Source organism: Elaeis guineensis, chromosome 6 (assembly GCF_000442705.2).
Source record: "Elaeis guineensis isolate ETL-2024a chromosome 6, EG11, whole genome shotgun sequence".
NCBI lineage: Eukaryota > Viridiplantae > Streptophyta > Magnoliopsida > Arecales > Arecaceae > Elaeis > Elaeis guineensis.
Genome location: NC_025998.2, coordinates 121,517,208 through 121,539,599, shown reverse-complemented (window position 1 = coordinate 121,539,599; position 22,392 = coordinate 121,517,208). Strand labels below are relative to the sequence as shown.

General features: G+C 44.8%; 1 non-coding gene across 1 annotated transcript; it reads left to right on the top strand.

Annotated features, from left to right (window-relative positions):
- Window positions 1-967: 967 nt before the first annotated feature.
- Window positions 968-1,074, top strand: LOC140858940 (small nucleolar RNA R71). Its single transcript, XR_012142344.1, has one exon. It is a non-coding gene; the product is annotated as a small nucleolar RNA R71 (small nucleolar RNA).
- The last annotated feature ends 21,318 nt before the right edge of the window (window positions 1,075-22,392 follow it).

The following is a 22,392-nucleotide window of genomic DNA, read 5'->3' as shown; positions in this document are numbered from 1 at the left end:
TTTAAGTACTGGACTAGGTGAATTTTCAGTTTCTGGTGCTTGAGGTTGAAAGGTAGTAGTTTTAGAAGGTGACTCGGCAGATGAGTCATCTATATCATCAAGTGCAACTACCTTATTGTCTATTTGTTTTCCTGATCTTAAGGTATGAATGGCATTTACACCATTAACTTGGTTTCCTTGTTGGGGTCGTGGACCATTTTGGTTCCTAGGATTTGGCTCAGGTTGGCTAGGTAACCTACCATGTTCTCGTTCACTAATGGTCGAAGCCAGCTGACTTACTTGCATTTCCAGACGGGCTATAGCTTGGGTGTTATTATTTATGAGTTGACCCGTGGTTTGCATAAAGCTGGTATGTGTCTTCATCATGGCTTCTAGGCTTTTCTCTAAAGAGGTAATTTTCTTGTCATTATCATGGAAGCCTGGCGGGTTGTTCATCACTGGGTTGGACCTTAGATTTTGCTGATTGAAATTTGGATTACCTACATTAGGATTCTGGGACCATGAGAAATTCGGGTGATTCCTCCAACCTGGGTTATATGTGGGTGCATAAGGATTGTTCAATGGTCCTTGATAGGTGGCATTCACCTGTGCACACTCATTCGAGTAGGAACATTCTTCTAAGACATGGTTTGGTGCATTGCACCCTTTACACATGGGTGCAGATATTTGATTTACATTGGCTGGTCTCTGTAATTCTAAGGCTTCCAATCTACGTGTTAAGGTTGCAATCTTGGCCTCTGATGCTAAGGTTGGTTGAATTTGATGCATTCCTCCTCTTGAAGGTGTAGCTTTATCAGGTTCCCTAGTTGTTTCCCACTGTAAATTTTTCTCGGCTAGGTCTTCTAAGAATTGCCAAGCTTCAGTAGTTTCTTTGTCCATAAATTGGCCTTGGCACATGGACTCTAGCATGGTTCTTGAGTTTGAATCTAACCCCTCATAGATGATCTGGCATAGTCTCCAAGTTTCTATTCCATGGTGTGGGCATTGGGTCAAAAGATTCTTGAAACGATCAAAGTACTTCCAAAATGATTCACCAGCTAGTTGGTAAAATTGATTTATTTCATTCCTAATCCTAGCTGTTTTATGATGGGGGAAATATTTTTTTAAAAATGTTCTCACAAAGCCCTCCCAGGTAGTGACAGAATAGTTTGGCAGACTATAAAGCCACTTCTTAGCATTGTCCTTAAGGGCAAAGTTGATTAATCTAAGTTTGACCTCATCCTCTGTTAATTGCAGTTTCATGGTTGCACATACCTCCTCAAATTCTCTAATAAATATATAAGCATCCTCTAATCCTGTGAATTTTGGAAGCATATTTATGATTTGAGGTTTGATTTCAAAATTGTTAGCTGTGGGTTGTGGCAACCTGATACAAGATGGTTGGATGGAGCCAACTGGATAACACAAATCCTTAAGGGTCATGGGTTGGATTGGTTCAGCCATTGGAACAACAGGAATTGACTCAATTCTAACTAGACGACCCGACACTCTTCTCCACACACGAAGTGTACGGTTCTCGATGTTTATACAATTTTTTTTTTTTTAATAAAATTTTTATGTATAAGGAAAAGAAAGAAAAGAGAAAAAGTTCTAAAGAGAAGATCCTAAGGAGTCCTAAATCTAAAGAAAAGTAACCAAATTAATTTAAATTTTAAATTTTTTTTTTTTTTTCAAACAAGTGAATCAATAAATTAAACTCAATCTATCCTAGGGTTAACCTAAATCTAGACAGCTCCTAACTGTTCCAAGATGACCCTTCAAACCTTCCAAGTGGAGATTGATCAACTAGTTAGCCAGGTAAGTATAAGAGGTGGGAGGTTCACTCATCGTTGCCTTTCTAGACACCAAACGAGTTGGCCAGGCCAGCAACTGAACCAATTTAACAAACCACCCTCAGGGACTTGCCTAGACACCAACTAATCAAACAACTCAAACTTGGTAGAACTCTTAGGGTTCCTTGTCCTATTGAGCTCGAATTCCTTAAGGTTGACGTCTAATTGATTTTAAGATTAAAAGTCTAGGTAATGCAATATGATGGAGATGGTTTTTTGGGCTAAGAAAGGGTAATGAAATCCCCACCTTATCTTGTTAATGGGTTGATGCCCTTAGATTAATTATGAAAATGCAAATACAAATAAACAAGATGACCAAGAATGTAAAAGATTTTAATTTAGAATTTTTTTTTTATTTTGATATTTTACTTCACGATTATGAAATGTCTTTTGTTTTGTTTTATATTTTTTTTTTTGTGATTAAGTAAATTCAAATGATTAGGTCTAAAAGCAAAAGTAATTAACTAAAAATAATAAAAGAGAAATTAGAAGCGTACCTGAGTTTTCCAGCAATCACCAACTAAATATAGAAACCTAAAGAAAAAAAAAGAGAGTTATAACGCACGAAGAACAAATATTTGAAAATAATTTAAAACGCCAAATCCCCGGCAACGGCGCCAAAAACTTGATGTTCAAATCTTAAAATTTGTAAATAAAACCGCAAGCGCACGGTGTGCAGAGTAGCACGACCAGCGAGTACGGGTCGATCCCACAGAGACTTGGTTTTAAAAATGATTTTCAAATCTATGCTCAAGTGAGCTTTAACAAAAATCGAAAGTCGAAAGTTGTTTGCTAAAGACAATAAGACTAAGGATCTAGGGTTTTTGAATCCACTAGATCTAGATTAGGGAATTCTACCTAAAATTTTTCTTATTGATCCTAACGACTACTCCTCTTGTCTTTCCCAAGCATAGATTATGAAGGGACTAAGGCCCAACGATAACCTATCAAGATTCTTTACAGGGGAGTAGTAACTAGGATCCCTTAGGGTTTTCTCCTCCTATGCACTGAATCAAGCATGAACTATGAAGGGACTCTGACCCAACTGTAGTTCATCAAAAATTCTTGGCAAAAGAGGAAGAAAAAGAAACCCTAAGAAAAAGAAAGAACCCTATGTAAAATCCCTACTCATGATCTAGCTTCATCGCAAACCCTAGAAGGGATGCTTAGCTAGACATGATCTAAATCTACTTACAAAATTTAAATACAGAAAAATAAACTACCCTAATTTCATAAATTAAACTATCCTAATTGCATAAATTTAAACTGCATAATTTAAACTAACCTAATTGCATAAAATTAAATTGCATAAATTAAACTATCCTAATTGCAAGAAAAATAAATTGCATAATGTAAAGAGATGAAATTGCATAAAAATAAGATTTTATATATAAAAAAAATTTATTACAAAAACCTCAAAGCTCGAGGCTTGAAAAGAGAGCTAAAAACCCCATTATCTAGGGTTACAAGCTTGATCGGAAGGAAGAATACATAAAACAAGGGCCTTTGGGGGCTTTTTATAGGCATTTGGGGGTTATAAGGTTTTCAAAATTTCCAATGTGGGACTAAGAGGTTTTAGGGGGTTTATGGTGCGCCGATGGGTCCATGGTCCATGCGCCTGTTGCTGTGGACCAGGCGGCTAACCAGATCACCAAATCAGTTGATTTTTGACCAATTTTGATCTGATTTGACTCGGGTTTGACCCAATTGAGTCTTCTTTCTTCATTCTTCAATTCCTGGGTCAATTTAACTCCGTTTTGCATAAAATTTGCGCCGTTGGAATCCTCTTTCCTTGTTCTTTCTATTGATGATCTCTTCTTCTGCAAAATATAATAACAAGTATCAATTTCTTAATAAAGTTAGATAATTTAGATATTAATTGATACTTTTTATGTCAATTTGTGACATAAATCAATAGGATTGACAGATTGATAATGATTCATAATCATTGACTTTAAGAATTATCTCCTATTGATCCTATTCTTGTTTATATGACCAAGCCTAAATTGTCAAAGGTAGGCTTCCATGACATTATCTACTCTAGAGTTTGTTTGGTGTGTATAATACACTAATAGGCTATATAAATATCATTTTTTAATTATCCATCATAATTTTGACATCATCTATAATGATATTATAAAAATTATTATACAATAGTGACAATCACTAAAATGATATTATTAGAATTAAAAATAAGCTCGACGATTCCTAAAATCAGGATTGAAACATGACTTCCATCTTTAATGTTCAGGAACCTCTTGCTGTTTCCAATCTTTCTACTAACTTGAAGTCATTGCAATAATTTGCATGGACTTCTGATATCCAATACCTAGATAGTAGTGTCACAGATTGAAAAATCATAAGGTGTTATCATATAAGTATCTTGTCCAACAATCTTTTATTAATTTCTCTTCCTTAGCCTATTTGGATCAAGGGACTCTGTCAGACTTGGTTAACTTTAGACTCTTTTATCAGTTCTGGCTCCTCAACCCAAGCATGACTCTTTTATTTTTTTTTTCTTTTCTTTCTGAAAAGATTATTATCCTACTGAAGACACATCTTCAAAGGAGCAAAAGAACCCTTTCAATATTTAAAGGATTTTCTCCCACTGAGCATCATCGAATTTATAACTAAATTCAGATTCTTTGCTGTTCTCAATAATACCACATAGTGATATGATCATTTGACCACTTCTGATAAGTGCCTTTGATCGCATCATTTGTGTTAGACATGGGAACATTAGGTGCTAGATCCGCAATCATATATAGGATCCATTCATGCTCTCGAATTATTTACAACTTTCAATACCAATTATCGAAGTTGGATCCTATAAATAAGTTACTGTCAAATAGTGAATGGAGCAACGTACATCTAGTCATAATTGAAGGAAAAACACAAGACCTCTATGTTTATGAGTTGATTAAACCTAAAGACTTGGACTTTAGTCTAAAGGTTCTCTCACTATTTTAATCGAATTGGTAGCCTCTACCTCCAATCTGAGAAATTATCCTAATTTTTTAGTGGGTACTAGAATCTACATAGACTGCACACGAGTCCGATTTTGGCCGGCTTACCCATGTACATCTATGGGTAGGTTCTTAACCAATTATTTCAGTAAATAATTTTTAGTAATAAGTTTTATCTCAAATTTTATTTTAGTAGGCAATGGGCCTCCACTGAAAGTCTTGGTTAGGTCCAACCATTAACATGATTATACTCAGGAATCTAACTACCAAATGATCAGATCCAACTTTGGTCAGATAACCTGACCACTCGTCAGAGAGACTCGACTGAGTCATCTTATTATGAATGATAATTTCAATAGCAGATGAGCACCAGGCCTTTGGGCCTCCAATGATCATCATACTAATGGACACATTATCATCCAACTTAATAGGAGACTATGATTTAGTTATCACCATAACTATCTCATTTTAGAAACTTAATAATTTAGAAGATTTAATTAATTTAGAGAAAAAAGAAGAAGAGATCAATTGATAGACCATAATTTTCTCACTAACTTCATCAAGTCATTAAATCAGATTAGGATCATGCTGATTGAAATGGTACCTTAGATTAGTAACACTGATCAACCTTAATAGCATGGGTCAACTCGAATCACTTAATGGTCTAATCAATATATAATTCATCAAATTGATCAGGTAAGTGAGATCGATGGGAGGGTCTCTAAGCTTGCCTTAGACACTATCAAAATAACCAGGTAAGCCACTCCCAATTAAAAAACTATCAGTCAAAATGCCAAACTTACCTTTAGACACCAATGGGTTAATTAGTTTTGATTTGACTAGCCTAATAATTCAGATTCAACCATTGAGCCACAATCAAAGTTCATTTGGTCTAATCAAAGATATGGACTTGACCATCTATAACTATTGTATTGGTTCTAAAAAAATTCTAATTTAATCTAATTCAATATTTAATTAAATTTAATCAATTTTTCTACATGATCCATTAACTCTTTGATTTTAACCTTAGGTCTAACCCAATTAAGAGGACCTGATCAAGCTAACCCATGCCTTCATATTTTATGTAATGTCATCAGATCTTTAATTCATAATTCTAAATCTAATCGATTCTATACTTAATTTTTAATTAAATTTTTACATCAACATGAGTTTAGGTTTAAATTTGAAATAATTTTAATTTTTTTATTTTATAAATAATTTATAATATAGATGATTTATCTAGGATTGATAGTTAAATCCTAAGTCTCCTTGAGCATTAGGGTCAAAAGGATAAATTATATGGTAACTATACACCAGTAGGTTCTTGAATCTTGCTTCGCCATCATTCGACTTATCTGAACATTGGGTCACCATTACTAGATGGTTACATCGATTGGTTCAAAAATATATTCTTATGCTACCAACTTAGGTTTGAACCTAGGGATCACACTCAAAAAAAATTTTGATTGATCATATGGCTGATCAACGATTGAGAATCATTCAAGGGCTTAATTGTCAATTTGATTGATGGTTAACCTTATGCAAAAGTTACAATAAATTTATTCAACAAGTGTCAGTGAATTAATGAAGGATTAATTAATAATTAAATTATTGATTAACTCAATTTGATTGTACAAAGAGGATTAAATAAAATCTAATTGAATTAGATTCAATTAGGTTTGATCCAATTAGGTTATGGATGAACAAATCGCTAAGAGAGAATTATCCCTGATTTGATCAAGATTTTGGTTCAATCAATTTTTAATTTGATTAAAATATGATTAAAAATTTATGAATATAATTAGATTAAATTTTATCTATTTTATTTGGGCTAAACCAGATGTGATTTAGTTTAGATTCAAATAAGAAAATAAAAAGTCCATATAGGATTGGACTCTCTTTCCCTTGTGCCTCCCACTTTGCATGCCATATTTTCTCACATATAAAATTATTTTGCATGAGATTTTCTTATGCTAAAGAGCTCTTTCCCTTCTCTATCTCACATCCAAATTTGAGTAAAATCTGATATTATATGGTATGTTCAAATTTGATTTGAATGGGATACCATATAAGATAAGGTTTTACCTTATCTACAACTCTTGCCGCCACTTGCTTTTTATTCCATTATTTTGTGTGACAAAATAAGATTTCTCACTATTGGAACATGGAAAAATAAGTTTTGGGGCATCTCATATTTATTTTGGATGTGAAAATTGTGAAGGTGCGACAACTATGGAAGAGTCCAACATCTTTAGGACTCTTCATCCTAACCTCCTTATATATTGAAATAAAAGAAGTTTTATTTCATTCTTATGCATGTAAGACACCAGAGGAAGAGGCCTTCATGTGAGGAAGCTTTGGGGTGTGGGTTCTTGGGGAAAAAAGAGGAGGAGAGTCCTCTCTCTTGGGGTTAGTACAAAAGCTGAATTCTAGGGTTTCTTCCTTAGGGTTTGGGAAGAGAGAAAAAGAAAAGGAAAGATAGTCTCCTCTCTATCTTTCTTCCACCTCTTCATCTCCTTCAGAAGTCCATCTTGAATCTTTAAAAAAGTTTTAAAGATGTAAAGAAAGGATCCAGATCAGCTAAGAAGAAGATCTTCATATGACCTAGTACTTTCGAGAAGACCGATCAGATCAGAACTTTGAGTGGACTTCCGTAGAGGCCGGACGTATCTGTAGCTATAAACAACTAGCAAGAATCATCTTCATCATATCTCTCAACAGCAACAATCATCGACCCATGATCAGATATCGAGTTCTGAACTCAGATAGGTGTAGATTTGATCTGCTGCTTATATCTATGCATGCAGATTTTATCATGTGATTATTTCAGATTTTATATGCAACATCTCATGTCATAGATCCTAGAGTAGGTTGATTTGATGATTAAATCATATGCATGTTAGATTAATAAGATTAATCTAGATATCTTCTGCTGTATTTTATTTTAAAAAAATTTGAAATACATGCATGAAATTGCCTACATTTTCTAATATATACCTCATGGCACATGAGAAAGAGGTAAATTTTGAAAAACTCACTAATTTTACTTTAGATGAACTGCAAGAAGCTTTTTATGAACTAGTTAATGATTGAAAAAGCTAAGGATGAAAATAAGGAACTTAAAAGAGAAAATCAAATCCTAGATGAAGAAAAGGAAAAATTTATGAAAGAAAGTAAAAAAGAAGCTTCTTATTGATGGAAATGATAAACAAAAGAAAGAAGTTGGAAGATTGAAACTCTTTGTAGATAAATTTATATTAAGTTTTGAAAAGCTTAAAATGATTTTAAATAATCAAATAACAGTATTTAATAAAGCTAGACTTGGATATAATCCTTTGAAGAAACAAAAGTTTTTGAAGAATATGCTCGTTAAAGCTTTGTTTGAATATTCTTTAACCATTATATGTTTTAAATGCAATAAAGTAGGTCATAAATTTTTGAATATAATAGCAAAAAAATTAGCTATATTATAGTTAAAAAAATTTGGGTTCCAAAAGGAACCATGACCATGAACTCCAAAGGACCCAAGGAAGTTTGGATTTCTAAATTGAAGAAATGATATTTGTTTTATAGGTATGCATTGCACCACATGTGTTAAAGAAGAAATGGTATTTGGATGGTGAATGCTTATGGCACAAGACGGGGGATGAATCCCAATTCATCATCCTAGATAACCCTTGTGGTATATAAATTTATATTATTCTTGATGAGTTTAACAATCTTCCATTAAGGAAGATAGATTTACTTGATGACATAAGTTTTATAGAGAAGGAGATGGAGAACATCAAGAGCAATCTAATAACCAACTTCAAGGTACAAATAGTCTATCAAAGGAGTGAAGGTATGATCATTATCATTCTAAGAAATTAGTTATAAGTGATCCCTCCTAAGGAGTTAGAACTAGAGCATTGCTTATAGAAGCATGTAATCATCTTGTTTTTATATATCTTATATGGATTCTATAATATAATTGATGCTGAAAATCAGATTGTAACTATATTTAATTCAACCTAAATTGGAACAAAATGAACTCCTAAAAATTGATCGAATCTGAACTTGTAAATAAGTTAGCTAGAACTAAAACAGTAATTGAATAGATTGCTTTTGATAAATATCTTGTGATGCATTACTTGCTCCTACATGCTCTAATTTTATGATATTTATACCTTGATGCATGTTGCAGTGCTCTAACTCATCATTGTTAGCCCATACCTAGTTTCGACTTTATTTATGTAAAATATCTGAATTTTTTGAAACAAATATAGTTTTGTACTTTGAAATGTGTATTTCTATGTTCTGGTAATTTTTTATGTCTTGATACTCTTAATCTTAACGACTTAGATTGCACAATGTTTTGAATTAAAGAAAGATAAATCAAGTTGAGCTAAAATACATAAGAAACACTTGTGTACAAATCTTGTGAATTAAGCAATAACTTAAGATTGTGGCTGTTGGTGCAAAAATCCGCTTGCGCCGGAGAAGCCAGAGTTGGGGAAGTCGCGGTCGCCGCCGGGACCTGCAAAGAAAGTCTAAACCAGAGGTGGGGTTGCTCCGGTAAGACCCTCCGACGCTCAAGTCAGTTCTCTGCCTCAACAAGAATGGAGCACTCGAACGGAGAATTTAGCAGAGTTTTTAGATAAAAAGATGAGAGCTTAGATGATAACGTATCTGGGGTTCTCCTTTTTATAGGGGGAGGGTGCCACAGACTGATAGCGACGTTCGTAACCGACTGGTAGTGGGCTGCCCATAGTCAGGCGAAATTTATTGCGAAGGGTAGTGGAGCTAAATCGTGGCTATTGCCGTAGCTCACCACGTGGAATCAGTTGCGAGGAGTGGAGCAGCATCCGTTGTCGTGACTTGCCAGTGGATGGGAGAATCACGCGATATCCGTCGCAGGAGGTGGAGCAGGATCGTGGCCGTTATGTTGGCCTGTCAGGGAGTAGTGGAGCTGTGTGGAATCCGTTGTAGGAAGTGGAGCAGAGCTGCAACTATTACTGTGGCTTGTCAGGGAGTGATGGAGCTGCACGGAATCCGTCGCAGGAAGTGGAGCAGGATCGTGGCCGTTAAAACAGCCTGTCAGGGAGTGCAGATCCATCGGCTGAAGCTCGGAAGTGGTCAGAGTTGATGACGGAGTTCGGCTCCCGTAGGAGTCCGGGTGGAGTCCTCTGCAACTAAAGTCAGGTGGAAAGTCCGGCTCCCGTGGGAGTCCGGACGGATCTTACCGGCAATCGGAGTCAGCGACGGAGCCCGACTCTTGTGGGAGTCCGGGCGGAGTCCCCCTTGCGGTTGAAGTTGTCGTCGGAGTCCGGCTCCCGTAGGAGTTCGGACGAAGTCTGTCTGCAGTCGTTGGAGTCGAGGACGAAGCCCGGCTCCCGTAGGAGTCCGGGCGGAGTCTTCCTGCAATTAGAGTTAAAGACGAAGTCTGACTCCCGTAGGAGTTCGGACGGGGCTTACCAGCAGTTGATGTTGAGGACGGAGCCCGGCTCCCGTAGGAGTCTGGGCGGAGTCAACTTGAGGTCGGAGTTGTCGGTGGAGTCCGGCTCCCGTAGGAGTCCGGACGAAGTTTGTCTGCAGCCGTTGGAGTCGAGGATGAAGCCCGACTCCCGTAGGAGTCCGGGCGGAGTCTTCCTGCAATCAAAGTTAAAGGCGAAGTCTGGCTCCCGTAGGAGTCCGGACGGGGCTTACCAGCAGTTGATGTTGAGGACGGAGCCCGGCTCCCGTAGGAGTCCGGGCGGAGTCAACTTGAGGTCGGAGTTGTCGACGGAGTCTGGCTCCCGTAGGAGTCCGGACGAAGTCTATCTGCAGCCGTTGGAGTCGAGGACGAAGCCCGGCTCCCGTAGGAGTCCGGGCGGAGTCTTCCTACAATCAAAGTTAAAGGCGAAGTCCGGCTCCTGTAGGAGTCCGGACGGGGCTTACCAGCAGTTGATGTTGAGGATGGAGCCCGGCTCCCGTAGGAGTCCGGGCAGAGTCAACTTGAGGTCGGAGTTGTCGGCGGAGTTCGGCTCCCGTAGGAGTCCGGACGAAGTCTGTCTGCAGCCGTTGGAGTCGAGGACGAAGCCCGGCTCCCGTAGGAGTCCGGACGGAGTCTTCCTTTGAGGTCGGCATCGTGGGCGGAATCATTGATTCTGTTGAGGACTTCAGCTGTGGGTATTTTATACCCAACACCAGTCCCCCTACTTCCGAGTTTGAATTTCGAACGAAGGAAGTACAGAGAGATGGGTACAACCGAAGCCGTCCCCTCGAGTCCCACGCACTGCTGCCCCCAGATATTTTGGGCATTAATTGCGTGCGTGCCGGAGTCTTTTCGAATTGGGGCGGTATGAAGGGACTCTTCGAAATTCCCGCAGGTACATTGGCCCAGGTACGATGCAATAATGGCCCTGCCAACCGTCAGCCGCTTTTAGCCGCCTGCCAAGGGGAGTGGGACACGTGTCGGATGTGGACTGGCCTGGGGGGATTCGCGATCATTATGGCACCGGATCCCAGGGTCTATTTAAACCCATCCTCCCACCTTTAGGTGCCCTACTTCGTTCCTGAGTTCTTACCAGTGTTTGCCTTCTCTTCGAGAGCCCTGTTTCAGTGGGCGTCTTCTCGAGTCGTAGGCGTCTCCTGTTTTCGTCCCTCAGGTCTCTCAGAGCGATATAGGTTAGTTCCAGCACCGCCAACCTTCTTCTCACCACCTAGGGACTTCTTTTTTATCATTATCTTTTTGCATCCCTCCGAGTTAGCTTCCTGTGGCCTCTCATCCCCCCTTCTGTCCGTCTTCTTAGGGTCCTCTAGAGCCCCCCTTCGAAACTACTCGAAATGTCTTCCGGCTCTTCTGCTCCCTGCAGTTCTGGGAGTTCTTCTGCCTCAAACCCCCAGGTCCCCATCTCTGCAGACGAACCCGCGTCTGGGGCTGGGCTCCGCCCGATTTTTGCGCCGGGTGCCATTCCGTGTTCCCTGACCTCGGAGGAGCTCCTTCTGATAAGGGTTCAGTACGGAGTTCCTCCGGAGTACGACCTGGAGCTGCCTGGCCCTTCTGACCGGGCCAGCACTCCTCCTCCCGGTCGCTTTTGTTTGTACCAGGAAGCATTCCGTGCCGGACTCCGGCTTTCGCTTCCTGCCTTTATCGTTGCCCTCTTCCGTTTCTTGGACATCTCCTTGGCTTCCGTGGCCCCGAATTCTTTTAGGTTTTTGATAGGATTTCTCTCCCTCTGCCACGTAGTCGAGGTCCAGCCGTCCCTCTCCTTGTTTAGGCACTTCTATACCTTCAAGCGCCATCCTTCGATGAAGGACTGGTGGTACTTCTCCCCCCAGTTCGGCAAGAAGGGGTTGCTGAAAGGTGCCCCTTCTTTGATCCATAATTGGAAGGAAAAATACCTCTTCGTCCACTGCCCGACCCTGAAACTGGGCCTGCCCCCTTGGGGCTCTCTGAGGGATTCTGTCCGCCGGGCTTCCAGCCTGGGGGAGGACGACCTCCAGGCCGCCCAGAAGCTTCTAGCTTATTCCGCTCCTTCCCTTCCCAATCTTCTGAGGGAGCAGTTTCTTTTCAACATCGGCCTGAGTCCCTAGGATCCAGCGAGTATTCATCTTTTACCTTATCTTCTCTTTTCATGCCTTCCTTCTCTTCTTCTTTTTACCTCCTCTTCCTTCTCTCTCTCTTTCCCCTCTGTTTCTTCCTTTCTCTCTTCTTTCTTTTCTTTCTTTTTTTTTTTTTTGACTGATTGGTTTGCTTCTTTTTCTTTTTTCCTTTTCTCTCTCTCTTTTTCTTCTCTTCTTTTATTTTTTTTTTTTTTAGGAATGGACGTCGAAGCAGCGGATGCTCGCTAGGGGCATGAGGGCCCACAAGAGAAAGGGCGCTACAACCTCCGGATCGGCGAAGAGGACCAGGGCGGAGGAGACGAGCTTAGCTGCACCCGTCCAGGCGGCCCCGGCCATCGACATTCCCTCAGATGCTGAGCCAACAGCTCCCCGGGCCTCCTCGAGGAGTCCGCCGATTGGGGCCCCCACCCCGGGGGTTCGCCCCATGGAGGCGCCCGCCGCGGGAAAAAGGAGGAAATCGGTGGCCCGCAGGGCGAGTAGCCGCCGAAATACTGCGGACGAGTCCCTCTGCTCCGAGGAGGGATCGGAGAATCCCTTCAATGATAGGGACTTGATCAGGCGGCTAATCGACGGCTGCATTCTGCCTAACGTCGTGGAGAGGATCGACCGCGCCGATCCTGAGCAGCGGGCTTGGGATTCTTTGGGGTCCTTCCTTGAGGTAAGCGACTCTTCATTTACATGGCTATTCGGCCTTTGTACTGATTCCCTAGCTGTCTTTGCAGATTGGGCACCAGCTCCTCGCCTATATCGAGGCGATGAGCCACACGAGGAGGGACATCCTCCAGGTGGAGGAACACTGTCAGGCGGAGGTTGCTCGCCTCCAAGCAAAGACGGTCGAAGTAGCCACCCTCCAGGAGGCCCTGGAAAGGGAGAAGAAAGCCCGAAAGGAGGAGAGGCAGATCTTGGAGGAATCGGCGAGGAAGGCGGAGGCCGAGGTCGCCCACTTGGTCGAGCAAACTCCGGTCCTGGTCTCGGAGGCCAGAGCCCTTGCGGTGGAGGAATTCAAGGCCTCCGCAGAGATGAGGGACCTGAATGTCCAATTTGGCCAGGAAGCATTCATTAAGGAGTTTGAGCTCTGCCAAGAGAAGGTGGCCAGAAAATTCTCAGAGCTCGACCTTAGCTTCCTAGGCGAGGAGTCTGAAGACGAGGCCGGTCCCTCGTCAGCCGCCACTGCCGTCGCAGCCCCCGCGCCGGGGACGCCGAGTTCTCCACCCCCCGCCCCTGAGGTCTGAGACCTCCGATCTTGTACCTTTACTTCGTCGCAATTTTTCTTTTCTGTTTGTCTTCAAAAACCATTCAATCAATAAAGTTGAATTTCTTGTTGCAGACGGCTTCTCCTTCCCCCCCTCCTTCTCTCTGCTTTTCCTCCTGCAATGAGTCATGTTTTGACGCTTTTGCCTTCTGATGGCAGTGCCCTGCAGAAGTGCTCCCCCTACCCTTGGGGGTCCCGCTGAAATCGACGATCCAGCGGCTGAAGAAGGAGGTCCTTCACCTGACAAAGAAGTTGAAGAGGATGGAAGGCGAGCTCCGCAAGTCGAGAGAAGGTCACTCTGAAGCCACCGCTGAGGCCACCCACTTTCAGAGTCTCCATGTGAAGGGGATCATGGAGTATAGCCGGAGGAAGGCGAACTTCGCAAAGGAACTCGAGGAATGCAAGAAGAGCGCCAGCGACCGAATTTAGGCCCAGGCCGCCAGGATCAGCGCCCTCAAGGTGGAACTGTCAGCTGCGAAGGGGAAGATTGGCCAGCTGGAAGGGAATTCATCCCGGCTCTTGGCCCGGGTCGACGATGACCAGAGGTGGTCGCAGAAGGTCTCCGACCTTCAGCAGCAGCTTCAGGATGCCGAGGTGAGCCACGACGTGCAACGGGCCAGCTGACGCAGGCAGGTGGAAGAATATAAAGGGAGATTCAGGACGGCGGCCGACGAAGTCGTCCGTCTCCAGAGGCAGCTGGCTAACAGGGCACAGCTTACTTCCGCCCAAGGTTCTGAAGAGCTCCAAGCCTTAAGAGGCACCGTTGAGGGGATTTCTGTCTCCCTCGAGGAAAAGACAGCCGAGCTGCAACAAGTGAAGATCCAACTGGCACTCGAGCGGCGGGCCATCGCGGATGCGGAGGCGGAGTCCGAGGTCTTAAGGAAGAGGCGTCGAGAGGCAGAAGCCGAGAGCCAGCAACTTCGTTGGGCGCTCCAGGACGTGCTGCAGAAAAGGAGAGAGCTAGAAGAAGAGATTGAGAATCTGAGGCAGTCCTGGTTAAGGGACGGAGTAGATAATTCTAGGTCGGAGGGAGCAGGGCCTCCTTAGAGCTCTTTTTATCTTTCTATCTTTTCATGTATTTACTTCCTTTTTGTCATTTTGCCTTTCTTTCCTTGGCCTTCCGAGCTTTGTAGTGTGTATATCAGAAATGAAAAAAAGGTGTTTTGTGTTACCTCGCCCGCGCGTTGTACTAAATTGCTGTCCGCCGAACTTTTCTTGTCACTTGACTTGTCTAATGTAGACGTCGTTAGGGGGCACCCGATCGTCGATGCGTTAGCTCGCCTTTCTCGTCGTACATGGCCGCGAGCCTGAGCTCGGCCATCCGGGCTCCGCATTATTTCGGAGATGTCGTTGTCTTCCTAACCGGTGTCGAAAGTCTTTTTAGCGGCCGGAGGTGTTCGGTAGGAACTCTCCGTTTCAGTTGGGACGAAGTCCTTTAGGTCTTTTGGTGTGGTTCATCCTTCGTCCGTTCCCGCTGTAGTTCGTCATCCTTCCTTTTTAATTTTTCTCCTCTTCTCGGAGTGAAGGCCTTCCCCCACTTTTCGTGGGGTTGCACAAGAGCGAGGAGGTGCCAATGAGGGGCTTTTTCTTTTCACCCGATCTTGTTGGGCGGCCGGGCTTCGCCACCATCAGCTCTTGCTGCAGATGTCGTGGGTGGAACCCGGCTCTTGTAGGAGTCCGGGTAGAATCTTTCTTGGTGTCGTGGACGGAACCCGGCTCCCGTAGGAGTCCGGATGAAGTCTTCCTTGGCGTCGTGGATGGAACCCGGCTCCCGTAGGAGTCCGGGTAAAGTCTTCCTTGGCGTCGTGGATGGAACCCAGCTCCCGTAGGAGTCCGGGTGAAGTCTTCCTTGGCATCGCGGATGGAACCTGACTCCTGTAGGGGTCCGGGCCTTCCCCTTCGCTCGAGCCAGGGTGAGGTTCTCCTCCCGTTCCTGGTTTGGCTGTGGGGGCGCGTTAGGGCACTGTAAGGCCTCTCCCCCCTTCCGGTCTAAAAGAACCGGGCCTTCGACTTTGCTTATGTCAGGACAAGGTTCTCCTCCTGTTCTTGACATAACTGTGGGGGCGCGTTAGGCGCTGCAAGGCCTCTCCCCCCATCCGGTCTAAAAGAACCGGGCCTTCGACTTTGCTAATGTCAGGATGAGGTTCTCCTCCTGTTCCTGACATGGCTGTGGGGGCACATTAGGGCGTTGTAAGGCCTCTCCCCCCATCCGGTCTAAAAGAACCGGGCCTTTGACTTTGCTCATGTCAGGACGAGGTTCTCCTCCTGTTCCTGACATGGCTGTGGGGGCACATCAGGGCGTTGTAAGGCCTCTCCCCCCATCCGGTCTAAAAGAACCGGGCCTTTGACTTTGCTCATGTCAGGACGAGGTTCTCCTCCTGTTCCTGACATGGCTGTGGGGGCACATTAGGGCGTTGTAAGGCCTCTCCCCCCATCCGATCTAAAAGAACCGGGCCTTTGACTTTGCTCATGTCAGGACGAGGTTCTCCTCCTGTTTCTGACATGGCTTTATTTTTGGAGGGGTCATATCCAGTCATAATTAATCCACGCCAGATGGGAAGAGTACGTTAAGTAGAAAGAAATTTAGATTCAAGATGAAATCGTAAGTGATACATTTATAGGTGTTCCGAGCTCCACGGTCGCGGGTGGCCCGCTCCTCCTTGAGGCCCTCCGGTGATGGAGTCGATGGTCCCGATGGGAGGCCGGTCCCCGGGTTGCTCTTCCCTTCTTGGCAGTTCAGGCTACGGAAGGGCTCTTGGCCGGTCTCCTCTACCCTCAGGCCTGCGGTGGATGAACCTGTCGAGTCGACCTCGCCGAATGAGCTCCTCGATCTCATCCTGGAGCTGGATGCATTCCTCTGTGTCGTGGCCGTGGTCGCGGTGGTAGAGGCAGAACTTGTTGGGGTTGCGCTTCCCGGGGTGTGTGCGCATCCTTTCTAGCCTAGGGAGCTGCTCCCTGACCTCCATCAATACCTGGGCCTTCGAGGCGTTGAGGGGGGCGTAGTTGCGGAATCTCCCTGGTGGGGAACCCCGTCGAACCCTGCGATCCGGGCTTCTCTGCCTGCGCGCTCGGGGTGGAGTATGGGCACGCTTATGCCTGGGAGGGGATCGAGAGCACAGCCGGGCTTCCTTTGGCCTTTTTTCAATTGCGGGCTTACTCGAGTCTCCCGCTTGCTGCTCTCTCGCCATCTCTTCATCCTTCATTTTGAAGGCTTCTTCCGCTCGGGCGTATCCTTCAGCCTGAGCCAGCAAATCAGCAAAATCCCTTGGATACTTCTTCTCCAGGGAGAACAAAAGGTCATTCTTCTGAAGGCCGCCTTTCAGGGCGGCCATGGCGACTGATTGGTCCAAGTTCCGAACCTCCAGCGCCGCGACGTTGAAGCGGTTGATGTAGGCCCGTATGGACTCCCCTTCCCTCTGCTTGATGTTGATGAGGGACTCCGAACCCTTCCGGGGGTGCCGACTGCTGACAAAATGGGCCACAAATTGGTGGCTCATTTGGTCGAAGGAAAAGATGGTACCCGATTTTAAAGCTGAGTACCAGTTCCTCACCGCTCCCTTCAAGGTAGACGGGAAAGCCCGACACAAGATGGCATCAGGAGCACCGTGAAGCAGCATCATCATCCGGATGGCCTCCAGATGATCAACCGGGTCCGAAGTCCCGTCGTAGCTTTCGAACTGGGGAAGCTTGAAGTTTGACGGGATCGATTCTTGCATGATCATTTGGGAGAAGGGAGGGTCAGTACAAATATCCTCGCCATAAGCGGGGGGCGCATGGCAGAGTTCTTCAATCCACCGGTTCATCTCCTGGAGCCTCCGGTCCAGGAAATCCTCTCAACTTCGAGTCTCGAGGGTCCTCTGGCAGAACGGGGGCAGGGATCTTCCAGGGGTGGAGTCGTGGTCCGATTGAGGGCTCTCTACCCTCGGGTTTGTTTTCCCAGGAAGGATGGGGCGGCTGGCCCAGGTGGCCTGCCCCACCGTCGGGTTCTGGCATTCCGGGGATGCCCTTTCCGGGTGCGTCGACGTCTGTGGCTGTTGCTGCTGCATTGCTTGCACAGCTTCGATGAGGCCTCTGACCTGCTGTGTCAGCAAGTCAAACTGCTCCGTGCCGACCATCGCTGTCGGAGGAGGAGGAGGAGGAGGTTGAGAAACAGGAGGGGAGGCCGGAGCCTGAGATCTAGCCGCGGAGGCCGTGGACCGTCGTGTGGACACCTTGCGTGGAGGCATCGAGTATGGATCCTGCGGGGGGAAACAAGGAGTGGGCGTCAGAGGAGACGATCGGAGGTGGCTCCATTGAACGCTCCTTTAAGAACAAGGGTACTGCGAAGACAGCCCCTTCCTCTAGCGCCAATCCTGTTGGTGCAAAAATCCGCTTGCGCCGGAGAAGCTGGAGTTGGGGAAGTCGCGGTCGCCGTCGGGACCTGCAATGGAAGTCTAAACCAGAGGTGGGGTTGCTCCGGCAAGACCCTCCGACGCTCAAGTCAGTTCTCTGCCTCAACAAGAATGGAGCGCTCGAACGGAGAATTTAGCAGAGTTTTTAGATAAAAAGATGAGAGCTTAGATGATAACGTATCTGGGGTTCTCCTTTTTATAGGGGGAGGGTGCCACAGACTGATAGCGACGTTCGTAACCGACTGGTAGTGGGCCGCCCATAGTCAGGCAGAATTTATTGCAAAGGGTAGTGGAGCGGAATCGTGGCTATTGCCGTAGCTCGCCACGTGGAATCAGTTGCGAGGAGTAGAGCAGCATCCATTGTCGTGACTTGCCAGCGGATGGGAGAATCGCGCGATATCCATCGCAGGAGGTGAAGCAGGATCATGGCCGTTATGTTGGCCTGTCAGGGAGTAGTGGAGCTGTGCGAAATCCATTGTAGGAAGTGGAGCAGAGCTGCAACTGTTACTGCAGCTTGTCAGGGAGTGATGGAGCTGCACGAAATCCGCCGCAGGAAGTGGAGCAGGATCGTGGCCGTTAAAACAACCTGTCAGGGAGTGCAGATCCATCAGCTGAAGCTCGGAAGTGGTCGGAGCTGATGACGGAGTTCGGCTCCCGTAGGAGTCCGGGCGGAGTCCTCTGCAACTAAAGTCAGGTGGAAAGTCCGGCTCCCGTGGGAGTCCGGACGGATCTTACCGGCAATCGGAGTCAGCGACGGAGCCCGGCTCTTGTGGGAGTCCGGGCGGAGTCCCCCTTGCGGTTGAAGTTGTCGTCGGAGTTCGACTCCCGTAGGAGTCCGGACGAAGTCTGTCTGCAGTCGTTAGAGTCGAGGATGAAGCCCGGCTCCCGTAGGAGTCCGGGCGGAGTCTTCCTGCAATTAGAGTTAAAGACGAAGTCCGGCTCCCGTAGGAGTCCGGACGGGGCTTACCAGCAGTTGATGTTGAGGACGGAGCCCGGCTCCCGTAGGAGTCCGGGCGGAGTCAACTTGAGGTCGGAGTTGTCGACGGAGTCCGGCTCCTGTAGGAGTCCGGACGAAGTCTGTCTGCAGCCGTTGGAGTCGAGGACGAAGCCCGACTCCCGTAGGAGTCCGGGCGGAGTCTTCCTGCAATCAAAGTTAAAGGTGAAGTCCGGCTCCCGTAGGAGTCCGGACAGGGCTTACCAGTAGTTGATGTTGAGGACGGAGCCCGACTCCCGTAGGAGTCCAGGCGGAGTCAACTTGAGGTCGGAGTTGTCGGTGGAGTCCGGCTCTCGTAGGAGTCCGGACGAAGTCTGTCTGCAGCCGTTGGAGTCGAGGATGAAGCCCGGCTCCCGTAGGAGTCCGGGCGGAGTCTTCCTTTGAGGTCGGCATCGTGGGCGGAATCGTTGATTCTGTTGAGGACTTCGGCTGTGGGTATTTTATACCCAACAGTAGCATTTAAAGTTAATAAAGTTAACACGTGTCATTAATATCACTAACAATCCAATTTAACATTCAAAACTAAATACGTTAAGATAAGACATCTTTTCATAAGAAATCATGTACAAAATAATAATATTATGCTTGAATTTGTGCCGAATGATAAATAATTAGCTGATATTTTTACCAAACCTCTTAGTGAGAAAAGATTTAGCATGATTAGAGGTGAATTAAGGCTTAGATGTCCTTTTAGATTAATCTTTTCTTAAAATCTTTTATCTAGAATTTTATGATATTTCATTAAGCTTGATTTGATTTTTGATTAATGTGTAGATTGATCTTTCTCTTGGATTAAACTCCTTTAAGCTGACTTCGAGTGTGAGGAGTTGACTCCTAGACTTGGGGAGTTGACCCCTTAAAATTAGAGGAGATCAGTTCTTTGAGGAGTTGACTCATGGTTTTGCTCGAGTCAACCCTCAACTGGAGTCGACTTGTGGTTTTGCCAGAGCCAACCTGGCAACAAGAGCAACCCTTTAAACAAAGTTGTCCTGAGGGCTTTTCACCTCTTTTCATTTCCTTTCAAGCACAAGCTCCCTCCAACCTCTTTCTTTCCAAAATCCACCCACTCGATTTACTTTTTCCACCCATTTTTAGTCAAATTTGGTCCCCCATGGCTCCAAAGAAGTAGTTCACCCAAAGTAAGAAATAGAATTGTGCAAACGATCTGATACCTAGAATTTCTCTGAGCAAAGCTCCGATGATGGAATGAAGAATGAAGTTTAGGACTTATCTGGGGCACACCTTTAGAGTAGAGCAGGCACCCCTTCGGCCTTCTCCACCTCTCCCTCCTCTACAACAATAGACTCCTACTAAGGTACCATTTTCCTCAAGCATTGTAACAACTGAAAGAAAGATGGATTTTGAATTCTTGGAGAGTGAGGGGTTTGACATTTGAAGAAAAGTCAAAAGGATGGGATGGGTGTTCATGTGTTCACTTGACTTACCTACAAATTTGGTGAGAAAGTTCTATGGGAATGTAAAATTTAGAATCAGAAGTAAAGGATGTCCTGATAGAGATGGATGTTGAGATTGTCAGATGGATCTTTCATATGCCCATCGATAGGAGTACTCCAGATCATCTTGACCAATGGAGAGATGGATTGTGTCACAATTTAGGTTGAGACAACTTAAGGAGCTTGAGGAGGTGAGTGCCAACTAGTTGATGGTCGAGATGCACCCCCTTCATTATATAATTACAAGATTTTCTTCCCCAAGATAGGGAGGTTTAATTTTGTCCCTGAGAGGGATATCATAGACATGTTTCACATTCTTAAAGAGTACCCATTGTGTATGCCTGCTTTGACGATCCAACGGATGTTTGAGGTAGCTAGCCAGTTGAAGGTCTGGTTATCTTACAGCATGATTTTAACTCTTGTCTTCATGGAGCATGGCATAGAGCTAGAGAATAGACCTCCAAAGCCCAAATGCATACTAATATGTACGATGACCACTCGTTACACTAGGTGGGTTCTAGAGAGTCGATAGTCATTGGATACGCAAAAGAGCAATTATGAGGAAAGAGCTAAGAGACAGAGTTCAAGATGATGATTACCAGCCAGAGATAGGACCCAACACACCAGCAGTTGATCATGATCAGGGTTCCATGCCACCTACAGCTACAACTACCATAGGAGTCTACACAACTAGAGATTGAGACTAAGTAGATACAGACTGACTTGGTAGCTCAAGAGGCTCAGTTGGAGCATCTAGAGAGCAATACCAGCATGACCATCAGATCAGATGCTGACTAATTAAGGGAGGTATGGGCTTCAAGTGCTTGTTAGGGGGAGAGTTGATCAGACCATCAACCCCACAGTAGCCAAGGGCGATAGATAGATCAATTATAGAATCATGCTACATGCATCAACCTTTCATTGATGATCAAAAAGTTATGGCACAATGTCTCAGATATTCATTTTTTGGTAGAGACTTGGATCCAAAGGATTGCAAACCCAAAAGCAAAGGTGAGGTCCATCCAGGCCCATCTAAAGGGTTAGAGGATTGAGAGGTAGGATTTGTTCACTCAGGCCAAGGCAAATATAACACAATTGATAGAGATGGTAGGAAGTGCTGCCCAACATCTTGGAGAGATCGAACCAACATCACCTTTAGCCTGGCCTGGATTGTCCCTCTAAGTGCCCTCATTTACCTAATTAGAATATATTGGGATCCTTATCTAAAGTATTAGAATCTACCAGTCCTCGATATCCATTTTTGTATTGACCTTGGATGCTATGCATATAAAAAGGCCCGTCAGGGCCTTTTTATAGGCATAAAACCCACTCTAGATCAAAATACAAGCTTCAAAAGGACTCCAATTACCCTGCTGGCCTTTGGATCTTGATCGCAGGCCTCTGTGACTACTGGATCACACAAAACAGCCTCAGATCATGCCTGTGGTTGTCCGATCATGCAAAAGATTGTGATTTTTGGATTGTGGACCAGGTCAGTCCACGACGCCCGCATGGATTGCAAAATCCTACGTGATCCACCATGGACCATGCTAAATCTCGATGCATAGGGCCGTGCCTGTTGTGCTCTAATACCACTTATTAAGAGAGGAAGAAAAAAGAAAGAAAGAAAAAAATCACAAATAAATCAAGATAACATTGATTGGCCTCAAGCCTACGTCCACGAGATATGCAAGCTTCACTACGAGAGAAAGAAAATCAAACAAATGCGAGAGAAACTCATCACTCCAACCCTTGTACAAAGATCTCTCAATAAGAAGCCTCAAAAGCTTTAAAAAAGCTCTCTGAAATCTCTCTTGAAGTATCTCTGCACGATCAGGATGTCACTAGCTATCCCATGCAATAAATGGCTCATCAATCGGAGCTATATAGGCTCCAGAATCATCAAAACAATATTATAC